The following is a 6542-nucleotide window of genomic DNA, read 5'->3' as shown; positions in this document are numbered from 1 at the left end:
GTCCGTTCCCTGCGTGCGCAGCGGAGAATGGAGCTGGAAAGAAGGTTAGTGAACGGATGAGGCTGCCTTGGGGGTGGGAGTGGGGGGGGGCTGAGGGACCTCTGTTTGTGTGTGTGTGTTTGTGTGTGTGTGAGAGACAGAGAGGGAGAGAGAGAGCACATTGCTGCCAGCCCTGGATAACTCTCCGAGGTTGAATCTCTCTCTCTCTCTCTCATACACACACACACTGTCCTTTATTTGGGATCGCAGCACAGAGGCCTCTCCCAAAAGCTGAAGCCTTCGGATGGAACATTTTGGGGACGTCCTGTGGTGCCAAGGAAAGAACGATTGGTAGGAAAATGGGGGGGGGGATTTTCCTGTGCAGGGAAGGAGGAGGTTTGCTCCGAAGCAACAGCAGAGCGTTGCACTTGGGAGGCTCCATGGGTAATACCGGTATTGAATTGCACGTCCTGCTCCAGTGAGAGGGGGGCATGCAGGGGGCTCGGTGGCCAGGGAAGACGGGGTTTTGGGGTGCAAAGGAAGAAGGGATGATCTCCCTCCTCCATTTCGCTGCAGGGCCGCCATGGAGCTCATGCAGGGCAGCGCGACTGCTGGCGAAGGGGGCCCTGGCAGGCCGGCGGCTGGGGAGGTGCTCCAAAGATCTGGGCCGAGTTTCTCGGCCCTCGCTGGCTCAGCTGATTCACGGGCTGCAATTAAGGGGCCGAGCCTCCATGAAGTGACCGGGGAAGGGAGGGGCTGCCTCCTGTGCTGGCCACGCCCACCCCTTCACTTACATTAGGCCCACCCCAAAAAATCAGGCTAGGACTTATTTTCGGGATAGGTCATATTTTCGGGGAAACACGGTATTTCTTACCTGTCCAGTTGTTCCCGCAATTCTTTGTTCTCCCCGAGGAGCTCCTGGTTCTCCCCAGCTTCCTTCAGAACCCTGCAGTGGAGATGGAGGTTTTGGAGTTCCAACATCTGGATTCTGTAAAATAGGAAGACAAGAGGGAAATTAGCCCCCTCAGGTCTTCACCCGAATCATCAAACCCTTTTAAAATGAAAACTAACTAAAATGCCTGGCACTTCCTTTGTTTTACCCAGCCTTACTTTTTAATTACTTGAGTTTTGCCATTTCTGTTACCACAGCTACAGAGCCAAGTTCTTCTCACAGGAACCAAAGCAGGAAGGATTTCAATGATTTATTAGGCACTTCAGAAATGCTCAGGAAAACTGACAAATCGGTCGATCCTCTCTACATCTCCAGCATATTCTGAAGGGATTTGATTCGCTTCTTCAGTCTTCACAACATTATTTAAGTGCAAATGAATGAAGTTTTACTTTCAGTATTTAGCATTTCATAATCTATAAGTACCACAAAGGAATCTTCAGATCTTAAAACCTTTTTTTCCCCCTTTTTTGGCTTTCATACCAGAAAAGGCACCAACCAATTCAAAACGATTTCCAAACTTTCTAATGGGGACAGAAGGGGGAGAAGACTGAACTGGGGAGAGCCGAGGGGGAGCCGAGAACTGAGGTCAGTGAGCAGCAGAGGAGGAGATCAAAGCAGGGACCTCCTAAATTCAGAGGATTTGGCCAGGAAAAGTCCCAGGCAAGAGATTCATGATGTCTCCTACCCATCCAGGCAACGGAATTCAACGCAGAACGTTGTGTAATGTGTGTCCAGGGTAGGGAGCTAAGGAGAATTGAAGAGGAAATCCTGGAAGAGAAAGTCAGGGTTTCTCACCTCCGCAGTTTCTCCTCCACCTCCCTGCAGAGTTCTGCGTTCTTCTCCGAAAGCTGGGCGTTTTTACTCAGGAGCTCCTCAGTCAGGGAGAACGACTTCTGCTTTCTGCTGCTGTAAATAGGAAAACCAGAGAGAAATTAGACCCTTAAGTTTTTTACTTGACTCATCAAACATTTTCTTCCATTGAAAAATATTAAAAATACCTTTATGTTTGTGTCGATGTATAAATTCAGTCTTGCTATTTCTACTAACAATCCTTTCACCATTTATTGGGTCTTTTATAAAGGCTCCGTAAAAATGGCCAACGGGTACAGTTTGAGGGACTTTAGATACACCTCCAGGGTAGTCTTAAGGGATTGGATTAGTGACTTAAATATTAAGGTTTAATGTGTTGATAAGAGTTGTTTATAAGAACTGTATTACTTAAGTTTTTACTTCAGTATTTAGCAAAGAAAGTCTACACACCCCTATTAAAAGGCCAGGTTTTGGAAATGTAAAAGAAAAAAATCAGACCAAGATAAATCACTTCAGAGTACTTCCTCCTTTAACATAACATATAAGATGTACAATTCAAGTCAAAAAACAAACTGAAGTTGTGAGAGAAAACTTCTCTCATGGTTTGCTGTGCCTATTGATTGGCTTTGATTGGTTTCTGGTTTGAATGTTTGAATGAGCCAATCAGAGCACAGCTGTTGACTCTGAGTTTCCCGGGCTTTGTAACTGACACTCACTCGGCCTATAAGGAGCTGCTCTGGCTGCTGAGAGCACACATGGCACATGGCACATTGCTTTCTTACTACTCTCCCGGGTCCCACACAAGAGCTGCAGTCACTTAGCCTCCTTCTCAGGAAGGAAGATCCTGGGCTCCAACCGCATGGAGCAACTGCAAAGAGAGCTGAATGGACATGGCTGAGAGGGAGATCATTACTGATGTTCTTTGTAGATTTTGTTTTCTTTGCTTTTATTAAACTAGTTTGTTTTAAACTCTTCTGGCTCGCCTGTTTGGTGCATTTGTAAGCGGATAAGTCTGCGGTCTATAAAACCTCCACAACAGAAATCTTTGAAGGGAAAAAACTGATGTTAAATAGTAGTCATTAAATATGTGAAAAACCCGTTAAGGGGACTCTGCTCAAGCCCCCATGGAGTTCAGCTGTTGAGTAGGGGGTTTCTGACATGTCTTCAGGTGCCTCTTACAGCAACAGCCTTGGTCTCCACATCTTCTAAGCCACCAAAGCCACCAGGCTCACAGGGGAAGCATTGGGGGGGGGGCAGCATCCTGCTCTGGGGGCTGCTTTTCTTCCGCTGGAACTGGGGCTCCAGCCAAGGAGAGGGAATTGTGAACAGTTCCAAGTCTCAGTCAATTTCGGCACAAAACCTTCCGGCTTCTGCTAAAATGCTGAAGATGAAGAGGAATTTCCCCCTTTCGATGCCACAAGGACCCAAACCAGGCCTCCAAGTCAACACAACAATGGCTTCCCTACAAGGAGATTGAAGTTTCGGAATGGCCCTGGCAGAGCCCTGGACCCGAATCCAAGTGGAGACCTGGGGAGGGGACCGGAAGAGGGCTGGACACAGGAGAATCTGACAATTTTGGAGCCCTTTTGCAAGGAAGAGTGGGCAAAGATTTCCAAGGCAAGATGTGCCATGCAGATCGGCTCTAAGGCCGAAAGACTGGATGCTCTCGTAAAATCCAAAGGAGTTTCAACAAAGGATTCTTTTAAAGGAGGCCTCTTTATGCAGCCACGTTCCTGTAAGATTTGTATTCTCATTTTTCCTCCTAAAAGATTTCCGTTTTTCAATTGAATTGTATAGCTTACGTGTTATATTAAAGGTGGGGAGAAAAGGAAGAGATTTATCTTGGGGTGATTTGTTTTACTTGTCAAAATCTGGGCATTTTGTCAGAGGTGTGTAGACATTCAATATCCGCTTGAGGGAAGTCACCCCCCTCCTAGAAGAATGAAATCTTTTGAGAAATATTTAAAAAGGCAGAATATTATATTTCTCTAAAGGAGAAACATGTTTCTAAAGACAGAAACTAGCTCCCTCTCCCCAGCAGATGTTTGGTGCCCATGAAGAAAGACTGGGTCCTCCTATCTACAAGACAAAAGACCTTCAGCTCCAGGGTGGGGGGATTAAGACATGACCCTCCAGGACATAATAGGATCATCCAGTAGCAGACCTCCCTGCATTGCAAAATCTCCTAAAGACGTTGCATCACCCAGCAAACTTCAACCAAACTTATCTCAGACAAACATGACCCCACATGGCCCCATTGGAGTCTGGCAACAGCCAAAAGCATACATGTTCCTGCACAGGAACAGGAAGCTCAAGTTCAAAGCCCAAGAGAAGGTATCAATATCCCTAACTCTCCACTCTACGTGGTCAGCTGCCCAGAATCACAAACCACCACGTGGTTCTGCTTCATCAGTAAAGGGACCCTCTTTCCGATCAGCTCCCAGCCTCCATTTTGTCTCCAGGGCCTTCCTCCCGTCTTGGAACTGAGCCAGATGGATATTTCTTCCAAAAATTTGGCTCCCCAAGATGGGATTCCAAGCTAACCTGACCAACGGACCTTCCCCGGGTAATCCTCCCTTGCTGGACGGACCCATTGAGTCTCTGGGTGGATTTTTCCTGGAGCTTGGCCGTTTGGAACAGGGTAGTAAAGGGAGGTTTGAGATTTGAGCTGAGTCCCTCTAAATTTTAACATTAGAGCCCAGAAAAGTGAGGGAAATGTGTATCTGTCCATGCCTGTGTGCAGTGGTGGGATTCAAAATTCTGTGGGCATGGCTTGATTGGTGGGCGTGGCTTGGTGGTCATGAGACTGGGTGGCTGAGGTTGGTGGGCATGTTTTGTGGGCGTGGCTTGGTGATCATGAGACTGGGTGGGTGTGGCTTGGTGGGCATGTTTTGTGGGCGTGGCATGGTGGTCACGTGACTGGTTAGTCACGTGACTGGGTGGGTGTGGCTGGTTGGTCACATGACTGGGTGGGCGTGGCTAACTTGACGTCAGTCACGTCAAGGGTTAGGGTCAGGGTTAGGCTGCCTGGCCTCTCTTCCCTGTCTATTTATTTACTACTACTGAACATCCAAAATATATTACTTAATCCTATGTACATATGCCATATGTGTACATACATATTACATAGTATAGAGTGTGTAGGCACACAAAAAGATACATTATCTATTATACGTACTGTATGTGTATGAACACACACACACACACACACACACACACACACACACAAACACAGAGCTCTTCTAAAACGATACACATTCAGCCTCACTTACTGCATTTGGGAAAACACACCCAGAGTCCACTTTCTGCCACCCATTTAACTGTAACTTCTGTACATGAGAACATTCCAGACGCCTTCAGATCTTCTTCCCTAGCCTGACTGTTAGAGCCAGGTGATGTCATGGAGGGAGTAAAATGGGGTGAAACTCACTTAACAACGCTCTTGCTTAGCAACCAAAATTTTGGGCTCAATTGTAATCGTATGTCAAGGACTATCTCTGCCTTCCTCTGCATGGCAACCTTGTCCTAGTAAACTCCTTCCCCTTTCTGGCACTTTTCCTCTCTGTTAGAGGCACCCAAATAATCCAGGCGATATAACGTTTCCTGCTGCAGCAGGGGGTTGGACTAGATGGCCTCCAAGGTCCCTTCCAGCCCTTGATTGCTGTCCTGTCTCAATGCGTCTTCTGAAACCACTTCTAGTGCCACGGTTTGTGGTCCTTCCTTCCTCTTCTCTCTCTCTCTCTCCCTTCCTTCCTCTTTCTTTCTCTTTTTCCTTTTTTTCTTTCTTTCACATTCTTTCTTTGTCTCTTTCTCTTTCTTTCTTTCTTTCTTTCTTTCTTTCTTTCTTTCTTTCTTTCTCTCTCTCTCTTTCTCTCTTTCTTTCTCTCTTTCTCTTTCTTTCTTTCTTTCTCTCTCTCTCTCTCTCTCTCTCTTTCTTTCTTTCTTTCTCTTTCTTTCTTTCTTTCTTTCTTTCTTTCTTTCTTTCTTGTCTCTCTCTCTCTTTCTTATCTCTCTCTCTCTCTCCCCTCCCTTCCCTCCCTCCTTCCTCGTTCAAAGGCTAGGAAAGAGAGACCCACCCGAGACATGCGAGGTGGGAGGCCCGAGAGAAAGCGCCTGGTCTGGGCACACCGCCCTCCATGATGAAGCCCTTCCCAGGGAGCAAAGCAAGGACTGATTACCGATCCTGATCCTGATGGTGAGCTCCAGCCACGGCAGCGGTGGCGGAAGGAGAGCTCCAGAGCGGTGGCAGTGGTGCTCCGGGAGGGCAGCCCTCGGGGCCCCGGGAAAGCGCACAGCCAGGAGTTGCCGCTTTGGGTCCTCCCAGTCCAGAAAACGCTGCAGGCAGCAGAGCTCTCCTGTTGGGAGTGAAGTCAGACCCAAAGCTAAATTTCGCTGTGCTGAGAAAGACTCTTTCCCATTCCCAGCAAGAGCAGCAGGGGAAAGAAGCAGCCGCTGACCCAGAAAACACGCTGAGTTCTAATCCCGCCTTAGGCACCAAAGGCAGCTGGGGACTTTGAGCCAATCACCAGGAGGCCCCGATTTCAATTCCCAGGACCCAGCTAGGACTTCACGGCCAGACTCTATGCTGCCCCCTACAGGCAGTGAGCCTTAGCTGAACCCTGGCAAGAGGGAGGGGCTGTGATGGGGGAGGGGCTCTCTGTGTCCAGGAGTTTCTCCCCTTTGCTCTCGGATGGGGCTGCTCTACCCCAGAAAGACCCGGGAGGGTGGGAGGGGTTGGAGGGTCCTGCTGGATTCAGGGCTGCTGCTGGAAGACGAGGCGGAAGTGGTGACCAGCAGGGCC

At 48.2% G+C, this 6542-nt stretch overlaps 1 long non-coding RNA gene across 1 annotated transcript; it reads right to left on the bottom strand.

The window, feature by feature from the left end:
- Positions 1-750: 750 nt before the first annotated feature.
- On the bottom strand, positions 751-6275 carry LOC148111992 (uncharacterized). Its single transcript, XR_015730009.1, has 3 exons — positions 5920-6275; positions 1727-1837; positions 751-967 (listed from the first exon to the last, which is right to left on the bottom strand). It is a non-coding gene; the product is annotated as an uncharacterized LOC148111992 (long non-coding RNA).
- Between the last annotated feature and the right edge of the window lie 267 nt (positions 6276-6542).

The sequence above is a fragment of the Pantherophis guttatus genome, chromosome 15 (genome assembly GCF_059756535.1).
Source record: "Pantherophis guttatus breed Tessera chromosome 15, ASM5975653v1, whole genome shotgun sequence".
NCBI classification, from domain to species: domain Eukaryota; kingdom Metazoa; phylum Chordata; class Lepidosauria; order Squamata; family Colubridae; genus Pantherophis; species Pantherophis guttatus.
This window is presented reverse-complemented; position numbering and strand designations above follow the sequence as displayed.